Source organism: Nothoprocta perdicaria, unplaced genomic scaffold, assembly GCF_003342845.1.
Source record: "Nothoprocta perdicaria isolate Ctin4 unplaced genomic scaffold, notPer1 scaffold_0, whole genome shotgun sequence".
Classification (NCBI taxonomy): domain Eukaryota; kingdom Metazoa; phylum Chordata; class Aves; order Tinamiformes; family Tinamidae; genus Nothoprocta; species Nothoprocta perdicaria.
The window spans coordinates 19,526,576-19,542,815 of NW_020454092.1; the positions used below are offsets into that span (position 1 = coordinate 19,526,576).

Below are 16,240 nucleotides of genomic sequence, written 5' to 3' on the forward strand. Positions count from 1 at the left end.
GGCTGCTCCCTCCAGTCCTCCAGGGCTCTTTCTGTGGCTCTCCATGGACATCATCYCGACCCACTGCATAGGATCCCTGTCTGGAAATGTCCTTCCCAATCCAGTCGTTCCTTGCTGCTGTGAACCACACTGGTTATGTGAAAGAAGCCAGGTTGGTGCCTCTTTCTGCACTGTTTGAAATGCAATGCATTCTGAATTACTCACACATGGAAGTAGTAGGCAGTATAATGCAAGCACAGAGCAAGCACAATGTACTACATGAGGATCAGTTTAACATGTTGGATCAGTGACACTTTGCAGCATAACACAAACCATTTATTCTTTTTCACAGCTGTTCTCCCAAGCATTTTAAGCATACATTCTCTCTCAGCATGCAGGAGATTTACGTATTTCACTTCCATTGACATGGTAGGAGAGACCCTCCTCACTTGCAGATTTGTTCTTTTAATAGGCATCCAGCACAAATGGGAATTAAGTACATGTGTGTGTCCAACAGAGAGTAGACCAGAACCAGCTGTAGGAACAAATAACCGCTTAGGAGGCCCATTTTTTTGTGCTGATTGGTAACTCACGGGATGGCCAAATCTTCCTTTTTAGGAATGGGAAGGAGAGAAAAGATGGAGGACCTCATCTCCAGATTGTATCACCCGTGGAAGAAAAAAAGTCAGCAGGGACCGAATGCTCCACATGAGGTTCTCCTCTCCCCACCAGAGCAGCTGGAGCAAATAAGGTTCATCATGGGCAAACGTGAGCTCATTTTGCCTCCACTTGGAGCTGGCAGAGAAGTCAGGGTGTCTAAGGCCCCAGCTCAGTGCTGAGACAATTTGGTCGTGTGATTTATTAATTGAAATTGGATCCTTCAAGATACTCAGTGTCTGTGGCATAGAGACACTTGCCTCGGTCTTGTTATCTTATGCTCAAAACCTCTTCAAATCATAAATCTAAGTCAAATGTATTGAAAATGGTAGGAGTTTCGGGAGGGATAGGAGGCAGGTGAGGCTCTGTAGACTGTCAGGAAATGCAGAGGGGAGCCTTTAGCATCCTGTAACGACAACACACTTTAGCAATGCCCTTCTGGAACTAGCCACGTAAAAGTTAAATCTTAAAAGACAATAAAACAATGTTAGGAGAAAAGTGGCAATGACTTGAGCCCTTAATTCAATGCCAGTGGCATCTCAGAGCAAGCAGCTTCCCAGAGGATTATCAGAGATGTGAAATGAATCCTAAGAGCTGCTTTACAGGCATTTGTGGGCACACACACCTGCTTACAGCAGGGGAAAAAGACAGTGCGTAAATGTCTGGAATATTACATAAAAGCTGTCTGGTGGACTAGGCAGAGCAATTAAAATCCATCTCGCTTAAACGAACCCTGAGTGCAGGTCAAACAAATCTAATTTTTATTGTTCCTTAAGGAGATGTCTGTGTAGGAGACAAAAGAGGGATGCAGCCGTCAGGTTAAAAAATCAAGATGCCTTTAAAAAATTAAATGTTCACAATAGTGCTACAGCAAGCTAGATAGATGATATATTGCAGCGATGGTTTAAAACTAATTGATGACTAATGTTGTAATGCATTCGTAGCTACACTGATCTATTATATATCTTGGCCAAGCTGAAGGGACACTTCAAGGAGAAAAATTGCTAACTGTTTTAACCTGATGGAACTTGGGGAAAAAATAGTTACTTTAAGAGATAAATGGAAAGGCCGTGACCTCCTAATGTACAACTGGGTCTTGCAACGCAAAATCAAATTATCGTTAGACAGAATGTGAGCTGTGATGGAATTAAAACAACTACAAACCAGACCAGAAATTTTGGTAGGCAAATACAATAGTGCAGTTTGAGCTAGGACTGTCGGCTAAAAAGCAGTAAGAAGAGCCTGGCTAAAGAACTGGTGTAGCAAGTTGGTAGGGAATGGTTTTGCTTTAAAATGAAAATTGTTTTAATTGGAGACTGCAGGAAAAATGTAAGCATATTCCCAGCAATTTACATATGTAAGACATTCTGTAAACTTGCGTTAATTAATGTATAAATAATTAACAATTTACCCTAAGTTCTAAGCAACATGTGTCTCCAGCTCTCGGATGGGAGACAGGAAGCCTCATTTTCCCCTCCTCATTTTTGTCATGCCTGAGGCTCCTGCCCGCTGGCTTTTACCCTCACGGTTGGAATTCAGAGAAGATGTCAGTCAGGCTCTGCTTATTTTCACATCTAATTCATGCAAAAAGCAGGTTTCCTCCTGAGGCGATAAACTGGCCCAGATTTGCCTCAAAGTTTGGCCTAGGTTCAGTGAATGACTCACTGCAGTTAAGGTACATCCATCTTCGGAGCTGAAATGCAGGAGGGGAAGCAGCGTCAGGGAGCAGATACCCTCACAGAGCTGGGACCCTAGAAACCCAAAGTTATCGTTTGTTTTGTCCCCTAGTTTCTTGTTGCCCRATATTAAGGACATTGAGTGGGTGTAGTAAGAACAGCATTACACAACTCGGAGAACCCAGGTGGGTTTTTTTGCAGTCTAAACAAGCTGGAAGTGCCTGGGATGCAGCGCTGGAAGCTGCACGTGATGGAATTGCGGCCAGCGGCCTTCAGGGTCACAGGGCTCTGTGTTGCTGTTGCAAGGTCATATGGAATAAATATGGCAACGGGCTCCAAATGGAGATAACACTGCCAGGCCACTGCTAAAATACGGATTACCTTGAAAAGACCATGATTAAAAGGCCAAATCTATCACTGATATCCTTTACGTTGCTCATAATCTCTGCATTGGTGCTCTTAATAAATAGTCGTGACGGAAGAGAGAGCAGTTTTGCAGTGACAGCCCTCACCACTGGTGACAACCTCAACCCTCTCCTGATTGAGAACAACTTAATGCAGCAACAACCCTGCACGATTGCAAGGCTGTCTGAAAGCAATGAGGGACAGAGGAATACGTTGCTCTATGATAAATTAACCTTCCAGYGGGAAGGGAAATGCTTGCAATACCAAATTGCAAATATTTTCTGCTGTGAAGGGACTGATGTTCCAAAACCCCAAGAGCCTGTATATATTTAACCTGCTGACTGTTAGGCTTCCTCCTTTGTATTCATTCAGTCGTGGTTTTAAGCCCAATACAGGCAGTAGCTTGGAAAATAATTCTCCAGCTCAAGGTGAGACATCTGAAGTCTTAATTCTGGAGGTCTTTTCTCTTAAAAGGGAATATAATTCTTGGCTCAAATTCCAAAGTTATTCAGATTTTGGTATTGGTGCCAGTTTTAGAAACCCAGTGGCACCAGTACCACAGAGATAATTTAAAAAATACACCTTCTCAAAAGATGATAAACGTTTGCATCCATGGACATATCTGGGATTTCTTTCCCTTCACTAGGATTTTAAAACAAAGTAAGTATAACAGATTTTTTGTCCCATTTCAAGCTGACCTTCTTCTAAAGTTCAATGCTGAATTAGACAGTTTTGGATCATCATTTTTAAGAGGGGGGGAAAAAAAAGGTCGATAAAATAGCTTTGGATGAAACTTGTAGCTGATAGCTGATTAGAAAGCAATTAAGTATGGAGAGAAAAGCTGACTAACTTAAAGCATGGTCCTAGGTAGATAGATTGACCGTAGCAGTGGGGTGAAAAGGATGAGGTAAAGATCTGAAAAACTTGCTTAGTTCAAGAAAAGCTTCTCCTCTCTCCCTTCAGTTCTTCAGGGGTAAGTTTAAGGATTTGGGGGGAATTTGAGATAAGGTAGCAGAATATTTACATGAGTAAGAGTGGGCAGGGCTAAAGCATCTCTCTGAGTGCAGTAAAAGACAGTAGATTAAAAAAGAAATGCACAAAGAGCATGGGGTATAATTATTGCTAGGGATATTGGCTATTGAAACCTCTTTCTGCCAGCAATCATTTTCTGGTTTTGAATTTGTATGAAGGTGGATTTATGAGAGCATCTGCAGGGCTGTGGACCACTCTGGCCTCGCTCCCCAGATACTGGTACCAGCCTGAGGGCGTCTGAGCGGCCCCCGTGTGCCCAGCAGCAACGTGGGGTCCTGCAAATCCTCGCACTGGCAACATGAATGATTTCACAGTCACAGACACGATCCTGGCACTTCTTTGAAGGTAGTTACATAACTAGTCGTGCACTTCTGCTATTGAAAATAATCAGGCAGAAAATACCCTAAAAAATCAGTTGCAGTTGATTTCCTTCCTCAAAGTTTTGTCTTACTTCATAACAAGACTTCCTTGCTGTGGCTAATACAAATGGCAAAAAAAAAGTAGAGTATTCCTGATTTGTGTTGTCTGAGCTCTTTATTTCACTTTCAGTTTCTCGAAAGGGTCAGTGAATTGAAATGCTCAATAAAACTGTGTTATAATCTTAGCTTTGCTTCAGAAAGAAATACTGTAAATCCAAAGGTTGGCATCTGGAATGTGATTTTAAAGAATGCTTAAGGCAGTTTGCTTCCCACTGAATCGGCAGCTACCTTGCATGCCAGAAGGCAGCTTAACTTTTGTACATGTATTTATGCATGTATTTTAAATTACTGGTAGCAGTTGCTGTGTTTGCTTTAAAATGTATTGCCAGGTCAGTATAAAAATGCACGTAGGAAATTTCAAATGTACCTGTGCTATTTCTATGATGTTTGTCATTGTTTTCCATATTCTGTTTCATATCAAATCCACAGTCTAGATGGGATAAATACCAATTCACTGATTTTGTTGATTCCTTCTTTCCTTTTGATCCAAGCCCAAATTAATATTCCCATAGCCCCTGCTCTGGGTCGTGACCCGGGCGCCAAACAATAACCATGAAGCTGCTTGATTTTTAGGAAAGTGCAAGTTTATGCGGGAGGAGGGGCTGGATGTGCATCCCTCCACCGATCCTGCACAATTTAGGAGTTTGCAGCATTGTGCATGTATTGGAATTTCCATCCGTCATGCAAAGCGTGAAGTGCAATCTAGTCATGCAAAGCGCAAGTGCAAGACCAGCCAGGCCTCAAACATTTAAAGTTACTTAAAATACTCTAGAATTAATCTCCTTTATTTTTCTCAGAGTCGGAGATTCTGGTAGTCTCATATTACAAGCCCAGGCAATGTATTAAATTTGGAAAATAGATTTAAATAACAAAGATGAAGCCAAACTTACTGAATCCACAAATGTCTTTCTACTCACAGCTGTCTGTAATTGTTTCATTACATTTCTCTGGGGATTATCCTGTTTTTCTGTGACCACCTACTGATAATATATCTTAAAGAAAGGAGAAAAAGCAAGAAGTTCTAAGATGCAAGATGTACAAAATAAATTTAGTGACATTTTCCAACAACTGAATGTTCCTAAATGCCAGACGAAAACATCCCTCCAACTGTTTCTTTTACAGACTTTTCCTTGTTCCAGAAACTTGGCCTGAGTTAGGAGGAAACCCCATAACTGTCCCTTAAATCCTGAATTGCATCAGTGTGGGTAAGATGTGGGGCCAAATTCTTTAGTGGTGTAATTCCACGAAAATCAGAAATATTACACCAGAGCTGAATCTGTCCGGTGGTATAAAATTATCTCCCTAGAAGCAAGACTTTTGGAAGCAGTATCGTATTTTAATTATAAACAGACAATTTGTTTTGGGTTGTATACAGAGCATGAAAATGGGACTGCTATAGGAACCAGCTACGTATATGATGATTTTATTCCTGTTTCTAATGCGCTTTGGTTTATTTGTCTATGATTTGCAGGTGGCTAAATGACTCTACAAGCTTCTTTTTACGTACTTGATTGAGCCCCTGTTGAATTTAAGATTTTAAGAGATTATAGAGCTGGCTTTAGAATGTCATTTGTACATTTTGCAATGACTTTAGGAGAAGGGCTGTGTATTGTTTATAGTGGTACAGATTTCAGCTAACAATCTTACCCACAGAGAGCAGACAGTTACATTTTCTACAGATTAACAGATGCTTATGGTACTTTTGACTTTCCTGCCTTGTTCACTAGGTGCTGAATTTAGAGGGCAAAGCGCGATCTGCATTTTGTACCGAGTCCCAGTCACGGGGACATGCGGGACAGGCTGCTTGAAACGTGTTAGAGACTTTGTCAGCCCTTCTCCATGCTGACTGGATTTTGACATTGCTGTATAATGTCACCACTGTCATGAACTACTTCTTCACAGCCAGCCGTATTCCACGGAAAAAGTTTGAAAAGACATTGCAGGAAAGCATCTACTCTGTTTTATTTTTCATGAGAGGTAAGATATTGTGAAATTTAAAGGGCTCAACAGATTTTCACAGCTTGGCTTGTGGAATTCTCTTCCAGCTCCTCTGCAGATTGTGATTTCACAGTTTTGCACATCTGGATTTTGCCATCGAATTAGCATGGAGGCAGGGTCAGCGGGGCAGCAGCTCTGCTCCTGCCCAGTGAGGACACGAGTTGTCTGTCGCTTGGGATCTGCTCTCGCCTCCTGGCTCTGTGCAGAGCAGCTGCTCCTTGCCACCCTCACCAGGGCTGGTGGTGTTTGGCCTTGACATCAGCGAGGAAAGTCCCAGGAAATCAGCATTCCCAGGAAATGGGACTAGATTGACTAGATCTAGTCAATGGGATTAGAAAGTTGGACTACATGATCTCTAGAGGTCCCTTCCAACCTTGAACATTCTGTGAAATGCTTCGATATCAAAGCTAAATAAAGATTTTTGTATTGTTACCGTGCACAGTGATAGGCGGACATTGCATGGGATCTGTACTGTGTGTTCCCAGTCAGGATCTGCTAAACCAGAGCTCAGGTCAGTGAGCGATCAGGTTGCTGAACGCACCGAGAATACAGCGTAAGTCACATCTTTCTTGAAGCGTGCGGAGGGTCAGATAAGGATACCTCCTTGATGGGTGCTACCGATGAGAGGTCTGGAGCCCCAGAGTTACTCACTCCTGCTCAGGGGAGCAAATGCTCACACTGGCAGCACAAATGATTACAGCAACACATGTGCAAAGACTATGAAGCGCTGCCTCTGCTTCAATACAGCAGCGGGCTTCTTTCCTGAGTGCTTTCAGGGGGATCTCCTTCTTCCAAGCTGTGGAGATTGGGCAGWCTTCCAAGAGGGGAGCACGTTGATGAAAATATGACTTTAAGCCAGAATTTTCAGCCTTCGCACCACAGAAGGGGAGTTGATAGAGGTGGTAAGTCATGCACATTTTCCATCTGTGTATCACTGTGTGGCAACAAAGTCATCCTATTTTCCCACTAGGATCACACGGTGTCACTGAACTTCACTTACGGCTTTGGCACTGTGGTTTCAAATGAAAAATCCTCAAGCTCTCTGCAATGCTCCACTGTTGGTATTGCAGTCAGAAAACACCCTGCCTACAGAGTGTGCTAGGAAAAGAGAGCAATGCAGCCTGGAGCAGCCTTTTGGGAATGCTGAATCCCCCAGGAATAAAGGACATTGGTACGTGGCAAAGAGCAGAGGCAGGAAGAGGCCCTGTGCAACACTCTGGGAGTTTGTTGGGGCCTGGGGTATTGCAGCGTTGTTGCTTTTTTGGCTTTGGCTTCAGGCTTCAAAGGTGAGCTGCCCAAAACCTGTGCACTGGGTCACAAATGGATGAGCTCCAAATTATTTTTCTAGCTATATTTACAGCAGCATAAAACAGGGATTTCCCTTTTTGGCTGCTTACCTAGGAGTAACTTAATATCTCTATTTAAAAAAAAATCCCCAAAGGATATTTCCTTTTCTTCCTGTGGTGCATTCCTCAGAGTGTTTAGATTTCCACTCAAAATTCCCTAGTTGTCTTTACATAGAAGTCAGTYGGTTTTACTTCCCTTTTCCCCGTTTTCATGAACAGCTCTGGTCTAATGATGCAGTAGGCATTTTATCCATATTATTCCCCAGCTTCAATTCCCAAGCCCCATATTATGCCGCTTCTTAAAATAAGATTGGAAGCCACCTCAAGTGATTGTACAAAGCACCTAAGCAAATATATTTGCCATGACCCTTTATAAATCCTTTCTTTCCTTCACCTGTCACAATAATCAATAGCTCAGTGGAATTCTTCAATGTCAAAGATCTAGTTTGTTTACAGATCTACTTCTATAATAAAATAATTTCCTTATATGCCTTTTTTATTTTGCTAAATGTATTGGTTTTAGGTGGAGGTTTTCCTAACAAGACAGGGAAGTGGGAAACATGGAAAAGAGGAAAAGGCTACGATGACAATTCATCGAGACATTCTGCCTGTAGGTTTCTAGTGGGGGAACTATTTGTGTACGTGTGATAGTTGAAATGATCGTTCACACTAACATTCAGCCACAGCCTGGGATCCTGGAATCAGACGTTTTAGCATTGATTTCAGCAGATCAGGATTGGATCTTTAGTTCCATGCCAAGGCTGGGGAATTTTCATTCTCTCTTTCTCCTTTACACACTTTCTTCTCTTTACAGAATAAGTCATTTATCTTTATCTCACCATTCACCTCCCTCTCTGATCACAGTTAATGGAATTGTCACCTTTATGTACTCATGTTCCATTTCTCAACCTGTCTGGACTTTGGCCTCCAAAGGTCACCACTGCTAGTGAAGTAATATGATTAAGTGAGTCTTTTCAGACAGATTTATGCAGGAATTCTTCTCCAGCAAGTGTCACATCTAGTCTAGTTCTGTAAAAAGAGAATATTTCAAAGATGCCAACTGTCATCTAAAAACACTAAATTGTTCTACAATACTGGTAGAAAGGACCACAGGCCATATCAGAGCAATGCTGATTTACACTACCTGAAGCTGTACAACTACAGCTTGAAATACGGGCTTTTGTTAATGATGAAAAAAATAGGATGTTCCTGCCTCACAGAAAGCACATTTGAAATGGAATTTTCATTACTTACTCCGTAATGAAAAGACAAAAGGCTACGTGTAAAGAGAGTCTGTCCAGAACCAAGGGAAAGAAGGTTATTTGTACCAATAGCTGAAGCAAAACTACAGCTAACAGAAAAGCAAGCTTGTGTTTCACTTAAGGTACATGCACCTACAATATATTTTCAAGTTTATAGATAGATTTTGAAATTATAGAAGATGCACTGCACACACGTCTGCTCTTCGTGCACTTGATATGAAACATGAATTAATCATCATTATTCTGCACTATTATAACACCTCCTAACCCTCATATTTCAGAATATTTCAAAGGAGTAATGAATTAAGCTGAATGTGATCACGAGGATATGTGATAACCGAAACTTTCAGTCTTCCAAAAAAATGCAGCATTTGCAGGACTTCAACTCTGGAGACTGGAGATCCTGGAACAGTTCTTGAAAATATTTGCATTTATCATGCTTTTTGGAAAGAAAACACGTGAGTACTAAAGAGATACAATGAAATGCAATAATGTATAACAAAAGATAATAATGTATAATAAAAGATATGGGCAAATAATTTTTTTTGCTATATATTGTGAGTAAAAACAGCTGGATAAATTGCACTTAATAATGTGATTTAGCTGTGAAAAGGGCAAATTTGATCCCTGTCTGTAACCAAAAAGGTGCGTAGGGAATTATTACTGCCATTGTACCAGCAAGACATCTTTCAGAACATCATGCATTATCTTGAGCTAAGATCACCCACATTCAACAAAGATGAATTCTGACTGAAACAGGTAGAAATTTTATTAGATAATCCAAGACTTGGTGTTATGAGAGAAAATGTAAATGGTTCACAAGATTAATTTAGCCAAACAAAGGCTAAGAAAAGATTTAAATGATGTCTATAAATACACCATGGGAGAGAACAAGTAGTATTTGTATTAAAAGAAAGTGCCTTTTATARCTTTTTTTTTTTAGGCTACGAATATATTGAGGGCAGAAATCACAAAGTTAATTTTTAATGAGCAGAAGAATGGGATTCTGCAACAAAACAGTGAAGACAGGAGACAGCTGCGGGGGCAGGAGCAAGAGCTACACACTGAAGCTKAGTGTATTTATGAACGGGTTGGCACATTTTCTTTGAGAAGGAACATTCAGGTCCATCTCGCTGGGTTTCACTTTCCTGCTTTTCAATTGACCAAAACTTTTGGTCATGTCCCCAGCCCCTGTACTTTGTTTTGGATTACTGAACTAGCATGAAACCGTTTGTTTGTGTCTCTGGACTTTTTACACTTACTCTCAGTGACCCATTTCCTTCACAAGACTAGTAGCCTTCTRCTACTGTTTTTCCCCCGAGGCCAGGTGCCCTCATGCCCGGGCTGGTCTGACTCAGGCCACGGTCCCATTGCCCAGCAAGACAGAAATCTGCATCTTGCTGCAGGAGGTGTGGACACCTTGCACAGTCAGGAGGGTGGCATTTTTTTAAAATTTGTCTATTCAAAGCAAGAAAATTGGGCTYGTATATGAAAACCCCAAATATTTCAGTGTGGGTCAAATGCTCTTCCCAAGGCTYTCTCAGTGGAAGGTTGATTTTCATGCAGATTTGAGTTTTGTAGAAGCTGTTTTCTCTCAGAAAATCATTCCAAACGGAAAATTACTAACTGGTTCTAATATAAAGTGACTAGCAAAGGTTTCAAAATGATTCAGTGGCAAAGCTGGACGAGAACCCACAGCTCCTGACCACTAACCCTGCGCTCTGACCACGAGACAACACTCATCTTTCCCTGAGCAAGGTTGTTTCTTGCAGAGCTTCTGCCAGGGCCAAAAACGGGAAGGTTCTGGAAACGCTGCAGGCCGTTACAAGTGTTCCTGCTGCAGTGTTTGGATATGGGGAGAGTTCGGGGATGGTTCCCTCTTCCTCCGCAAAGCGCATGGGCATCCCGAGCAAGAGGCTTCCCGGTGCTCCTTGCACAGAGGCTCRTGCTCCTCTCGATGATACACAAGCCCTTAATTAACCCTGGGCTTATTCCTTGTGCCAGGAATTTTAACGCTTTTCCTTAGGTAAAACTCTTAGTGCCATGCACAAAATCTATCTTGACGCTTCCAGGCTTGATTTATTTGTTTAGGAAGGCGTAACGTGTTTGTGGGTCAAGGTGGGTGATGCGCCTCCCAGCTCGCCCTCAGTTCGGGACAATTTTCTGTTCCTTCCCTCGTGTTGACCCTCCCCTCSGCTCCCAGCGTGGCTTTTCACGTTGCTTAAAAGCAAAATGCCTCCGCCAATCCCTAAATTTCGGCTGTCTTGTGGGGAGGCTAACACAGTTATAGTGGAGAGTTACGACAACATCCCCTCTCACAGAATGTACCAACCCCCCTCTGCCTCGCTCCCGTCTGCTTTATTTTGGCTTTAAATAAAGGAGAAATATGACTCCCCTTCCGAGGCAAAGCTGCGCCTTTCGGTTGAAATTCCTGACAGGGCACAGTGCACGCGCTCCCGCTTTCCAGGGCAGTGCAGCTTGACAGCGATGCCTGTAACACACAGCAGAGCCTTGAAAAAAAAAATAATAAAAAAAAAAAAGGGAGAGAGAGAGAGAGAGAGTTCATTTCCACAGGCGGGCCCCCAAATGCRAACCAGATGCCGGCCGCGGGCGGGCCGCCTTCAAAGGCGCGCGGGGGCGGCGCGGCCGCCTCGCCTCTCCCCTTCCCCCCGTCCCGTCCCTTCGCTTCCCGCCCGCGCGCGAGGGCGGGCGGCGCAGGCGCGGCGGGGCCGCGGGCTTCCCGGCAGCCGCCGCCGCCGGGAAATTGCCCTGTCAGGAAAAGCGCGGTTTCCCCGTCCTGCTCCGCCTCCCCTCATAGTGTTTCGGTGCGGACAAGTAAGTGAGTGGGGCCCCGGCGGGCTCCCCCGCTCAGTCTCCTCGCCGTTGCGGCCGTTAACGGCCGCGGCGCCACCGGCCGTTGGGGCGAGTGCGGCCCGCGGSCCCTGCCCTGCTGCGTGTTCAGAACGCGGCTGCCTTCAGCAAACCCCTCGCTGAGTGAAGAAACAAAGTCATATCGCGATTTATGTTTTAAGAGTGATTGTTTTATAAGGACGTGACGCCCCTTCCGGCGCTCGCCCCAAGGGAGGCGCCCAGCGCTGCCGCCCCAGGGCAGGCGTTGGAAGGGGGCTTAGTTGTCCCGTGCGGGCTCGCTCAGAGCCTGCCTTCCACCTCCCCGCTGCCGCGGAGGACTCGCAATCTGGTTGCCCTGCCTGCAGTTTCCTTGTGGGGATGTGTCCTCAAAGCACAGCTCTGAATATCGGCGCGCTGTGACCCGGTGCGGGCAGATGGGAAATGTCCCTCMTTCCATACTGCCTCCATCCTCCCGATCCCTCACTGCGCTCCCGAGCAGACCCCCGTTACGGCCTGTGTGCCCTGGGCATGGGGTGCCCTGCACCGACTGGGAACTGGGGACCTAGAGGGATTGTGGAGAATGCTTAAGGAAAATACCAAGAGAGGAGAGGGGCTTTCACTGCCAAGGGGCTTGGAAAGCAAAATAGCAGGCAGCTACTGTGAAGGAGATGTCGCAGAACTGATTTCTCTTCCTCATCTGTTTGCTAATCCTTAAAGGCCATTTACTTAATTTGCTAATATTAACTTTGCACTAGATGTATGAAATGGTAGTGCTGAAATGTACTGAATTCTTAAAGTGGCCTTAAATATTGATGATCTCTTTTCTTACATGACTGTATACTGAGATAACGTGTTTAAAACAAAAACCAAGYCTTTTCTCTGGAAAGGGTGCCAGGGAGAGGAGGATGAAAGAGGAGAGMAGGGGGAATTGCGTTCTTGTAGGTACAGCTGTTCACAGCTGTAAGGATTGGGACAGAAATAAATTTACAACATCAGGAGAGACTAAACTACTAGTGCTACGCTGGGAAGTCTTTATGTGGATTCTCACCAGCCTCTGTTACTCACTAGCCTGTCTCCTACAGTGCCTGAATTCAGTTTTCACTCGAAAACTTTGGGTTTCTGGAATAAATCACCCTCTTCCCAAATGTGACTTGTCATCTGTTTTGTTTCTTTTACTTCCTCAATAATCTGCCTACTTTCTTCCCTTAAGCCATTCCCCCTTTAAGTGTCCTTTTGATTTTAATTCTGTTAGAGGTTGATCTGTTTTCTGAGAACTGGTCGGCTTACAGGAGAGGATTGGAATAGGTATCCTCTGTTCCTGTTTCCTATTTTGTTTTCTTTTTCTAATGATTCAAGCTGATTTTTTTCCCCTTGTACCTGCTATTGGGATGTCTATGTGTCTTGTTTGTAAAATCAACAGTATTGGCATGGTCTTAGTGAAAATCATGTGTTTCTGAAATTCTTTTACAAATGGAAATCTYTGTGAACTGAAGTGTCTGTTCTTTGGACCTTGTCTGTATCTTCTCTTTGATGTCTTGAGCTACCTGGAGATTCCCCTCTGCATCCCCATGTGCAAAGGGAAAGTATTCACACCGATTGTAAGATAAAGTTTGAAAAATGGTGACCTGCAGGTATCTGAGACAGGAAGCCTGCAAGCTCTTGGTGCTTGTGACCGTCTGCTGAAACGCTGTGAGAAAACCATTGAAGGGAACTTCCAGGGAGGTGTTGGCCTGATAGTTGCTAGCTCTCGTCTTGTTGGGATTTTGAAATTGTGAGTCTGGAAACATCGTTAAGAAGGCAGATTTTGTGTTTTTTAAGAAAAATAACTCCATAAACCTGTATATTTAGGGAAAAGACCACACCGCGTTGGATAAGTAGAGGTAGTTCTTTCTCTGGAAAAAAAAAGGGAGATAGACGTTACAGACGTATGGTGCATATCTGCTGGTGTGTGGATTATGTGTTTCTTTTAACATAGCCTTATGTATTACCTCCCTTCTTCATAAGTCGTTGTGACAGGAACTCCAGGGCTAGTATATTTGGAATTGCAGTCCAAATAAATGTTTAATTTTAAAATGACAGATTACTTGGGCTGTCACTCTTTCCATGCTATTACTATGCAAGACTGAACAAATACTGCATAGTAAACTTTGGAATTGGCTATTGTATAGACACATATTTGCTTCTGGGCTGAGCATGTCAAAAGAAGTGGTTTAGAGCACTTTTAAAAACATTGATTTCACTGTTGCATCTACTGCCGGCCTGAGTGTTCCAGTATCTGCCAGGGGCAATTATGGACAGTTGGTTCAGATGTTGCTTAGATGTGTAAGCCTTGATGGGAAACGCAGTGGATTTCAGCCAAAATGCTAATTTTGATGTTTTGTCATTTCACAGAACTGTGAACTCAGAACAAATTATTTTTATACTGATCTACTGATATGAAATCACACGGCTAAAGCCAAGCTCATCCCGGTTGTAGCACTGCGATCTGCAGATGTGATTACAGGTGGAGCAGCAGCAGCAAGCTCAGACTGACCGATTCGCTAGCTCTGGTAGGGTAGGTTATTTGTCCAGGATACCAGGTAAATTTATATATCCCGCAGTGAAGCTCATGATGCCAAAGCTGCTTTTCTCCAGCTTAAAGTTGCGGTGTATGTGATTGTGTGAACTGTAATCAAGTCCTTTGGACTGCATTGCACTATATGTACATATATTTAAGTAAATTAATAAATTTTATAAATCAGCCATTTTTTTAATTGGCACTATTGTGCTAGGGATCTATTTACTGTCTGACTCATTTTCTTTTTCTCCATTTCCACCATAATATAGATAAAGGTTACAATTCAGGAATCTGCCCATTGTAACTTGTTAGGTTACAATGATAAAGATATATGAATAATGAATTTCAGTTGCTTAGCGTTACTTTAATAACCAATCATGACTGAAAATCTAAGTAATTTTGGAGGCTGTTACTTCCTCTCAACTAGTCCTGAAGCTGTTGGAGCTCAAATGTGTGCAGTATTCAGGTTGATTTTTATTTTCTGTGTCAATACAAACGTGATGCCATCCTCTTCTGGAGCTTCAAGCACACTGCAGTGTCATTTGGGATAAGTCTCATTGCCAGCTCACAGCTTACAGAGATGCATGCGACTGCACCATTGAAGGAGAGAATAGACCTGTCCAAGCAGATGGGTGTGCATGGATTGCAGTGATTATGGTTTCCACCATGTGGAGACGAATGGGTGCAACTCTTAATTCTTTAGTTGATTCTCTTAGGTTTTCCCAAGTGAGAACTGTGTCTTGGCATAGACTGAGCAACGTTTCCTCTGTTTGACAAATTGCAGGTTATGGCAAGCAGTCAAAATCCTGCAGAACTGCGAGTGCACCTGTGATGTTCACAAGTAGTAAGAGTCTAATCCTGAACTGTAAATATCGAGTGGAGTTTCACCACTGACTGCAGTGGTGGAAATGCTGATCCATCCAAGCCAGGACAGGATGGCCCCAGGTAGAACTGGAGCTGTTGCATTTCGCAGCACATTGTGTCTTCTCAGTTCCATTATGCATGTTCATGTGGCTTCGCCTTCCTTTTTCCTGAAAGATCCTGTCTGCAGCTGTTTCCTGCTGTTCTTGTGTTAAACAAGCATTGGAGCAGAGATGAAATATTCCTTTTATGGAGCACAGTTCTATCCAGGGAAACAAGCAGGACTTACTCCATCACCTTCTTAGCCTTGCAGTGAGTGAACTAGCCTGGCTTTGGCCTCTTACGACTGTGTCTGACCTGGGAGGAGCTCCTGCTTTCCTTTCCATACACTTTGAGGGCTGATGCACTGGGAATTAATTGGAGATAAGAAAGTTGGAAATCTTAAGCTTTCCGTAGCCACTTCTGTGCTCCAAATCAACAGCTTTATATTCCTGTCAATTAATGCTAAAATGTTACTGTTCTGCAGGGAGCATCTCGAGCAGGGTCTGTACCCTTGGCCAGATGTTATCTCACTCCCAGATGTCTTGCACTCATTACATGCTACTTATTGCTGCCACACCAGTGAACAGGTCATCCGGAGAGAGAGCAGGAAAAGGACTTTCTGGGCACCTTAAGATGAGGAGCYGAGTTCGTTACGCATGATCTCTAGGTAGCTGTGATGTGCGTTCCGGAGACAATTCCAGGTGCCAAGGTAAACATGAGCGTGTGGAAAAGGTAAATATGGAACAAGTGCTTAATGTCCCTCCTCAGGAGCAATCCTTCAAAGCACTGAGTGAGGCTTGCAGGTGGCAGGTTCAGACCAAGCAAAAGGACCTTTTGGTAACAGCGTGCAGTTAAGACTGTGTAACTCGTTGCACTGGTGTTTTGTAGCTGCAGAATTTCCTTGGATTGAGCAAGAGCACAAACTCAGAGAAGAAAAAGCTTCCATGGTCTGTTAATCCTGAAGATACAGTTTGTGGGTAAGGAAGTGCCTCTGCTATAGTTAGCTGGAAGCTGGGGGGCTATCGCTATGAAAAATGCAAGTTTAGGCCTTTCTTGTGGCTTCTGCTGTTAGTGGCAGGATGCTGTATTAATTGGA

At 43.4% G+C, this 16,240-nt stretch overlaps 1 protein-coding gene and 2 long non-coding RNA genes across 7 annotated transcripts in view; all 3 read left to right on the forward strand.

Moving 5' to 3' along the window:
- Positions 1-3,911: 3,911 nt before the first annotated feature.
- LOC112947292 lies at positions 3,912-6,908 on the forward strand. 2 transcript variants are annotated; one of them, XR_003249396.1, is made up of 2 exons: positions 3,912-4,094; positions 5,956-6,908. It is a non-coding gene; the product is annotated as an uncharacterized LOC112947292 (long non-coding RNA). The 2 variants fall into 2 exon arrangements; XR_003249390.1 differs by lacking the exon at positions 3,912-4,094 and adding an exon at positions 5,384-5,433.
- A 1,072-nt stretch (positions 6,909-7,980) lies between these two features.
- On the forward strand, positions 7,981-9,292 carry LOC112959468. The gene is made up of 2 exons (XR_003251617.1): positions 7,981-8,182; positions 9,116-9,292. It is a non-coding gene; the product is annotated as an uncharacterized LOC112959468 (long non-coding RNA).
- Positions 9,293-11,632: 2,340 nt separating this feature from the next.
- FGGY (FGGY carbohydrate kinase domain containing) overlaps positions 11,633-16,240 on the forward strand; it is a 131,835-nt gene continuing 127,227 nt past the window's right edge. For 3 of the 4 annotated variants that reach the window (XM_026034815.1, XM_026034840.1, XM_026034848.1), the window contains exon 1: positions 11,633-11,669. The gene's annotated coding sequence lies outside the window, so the exon portion shown is untranslated. Of the gene's footprint in view, positions 11,670-14,935; positions 15,187-16,240 lie in introns of those variants that run through there. The other variant, XM_026034823.1, reaches the window with a different exon arrangement.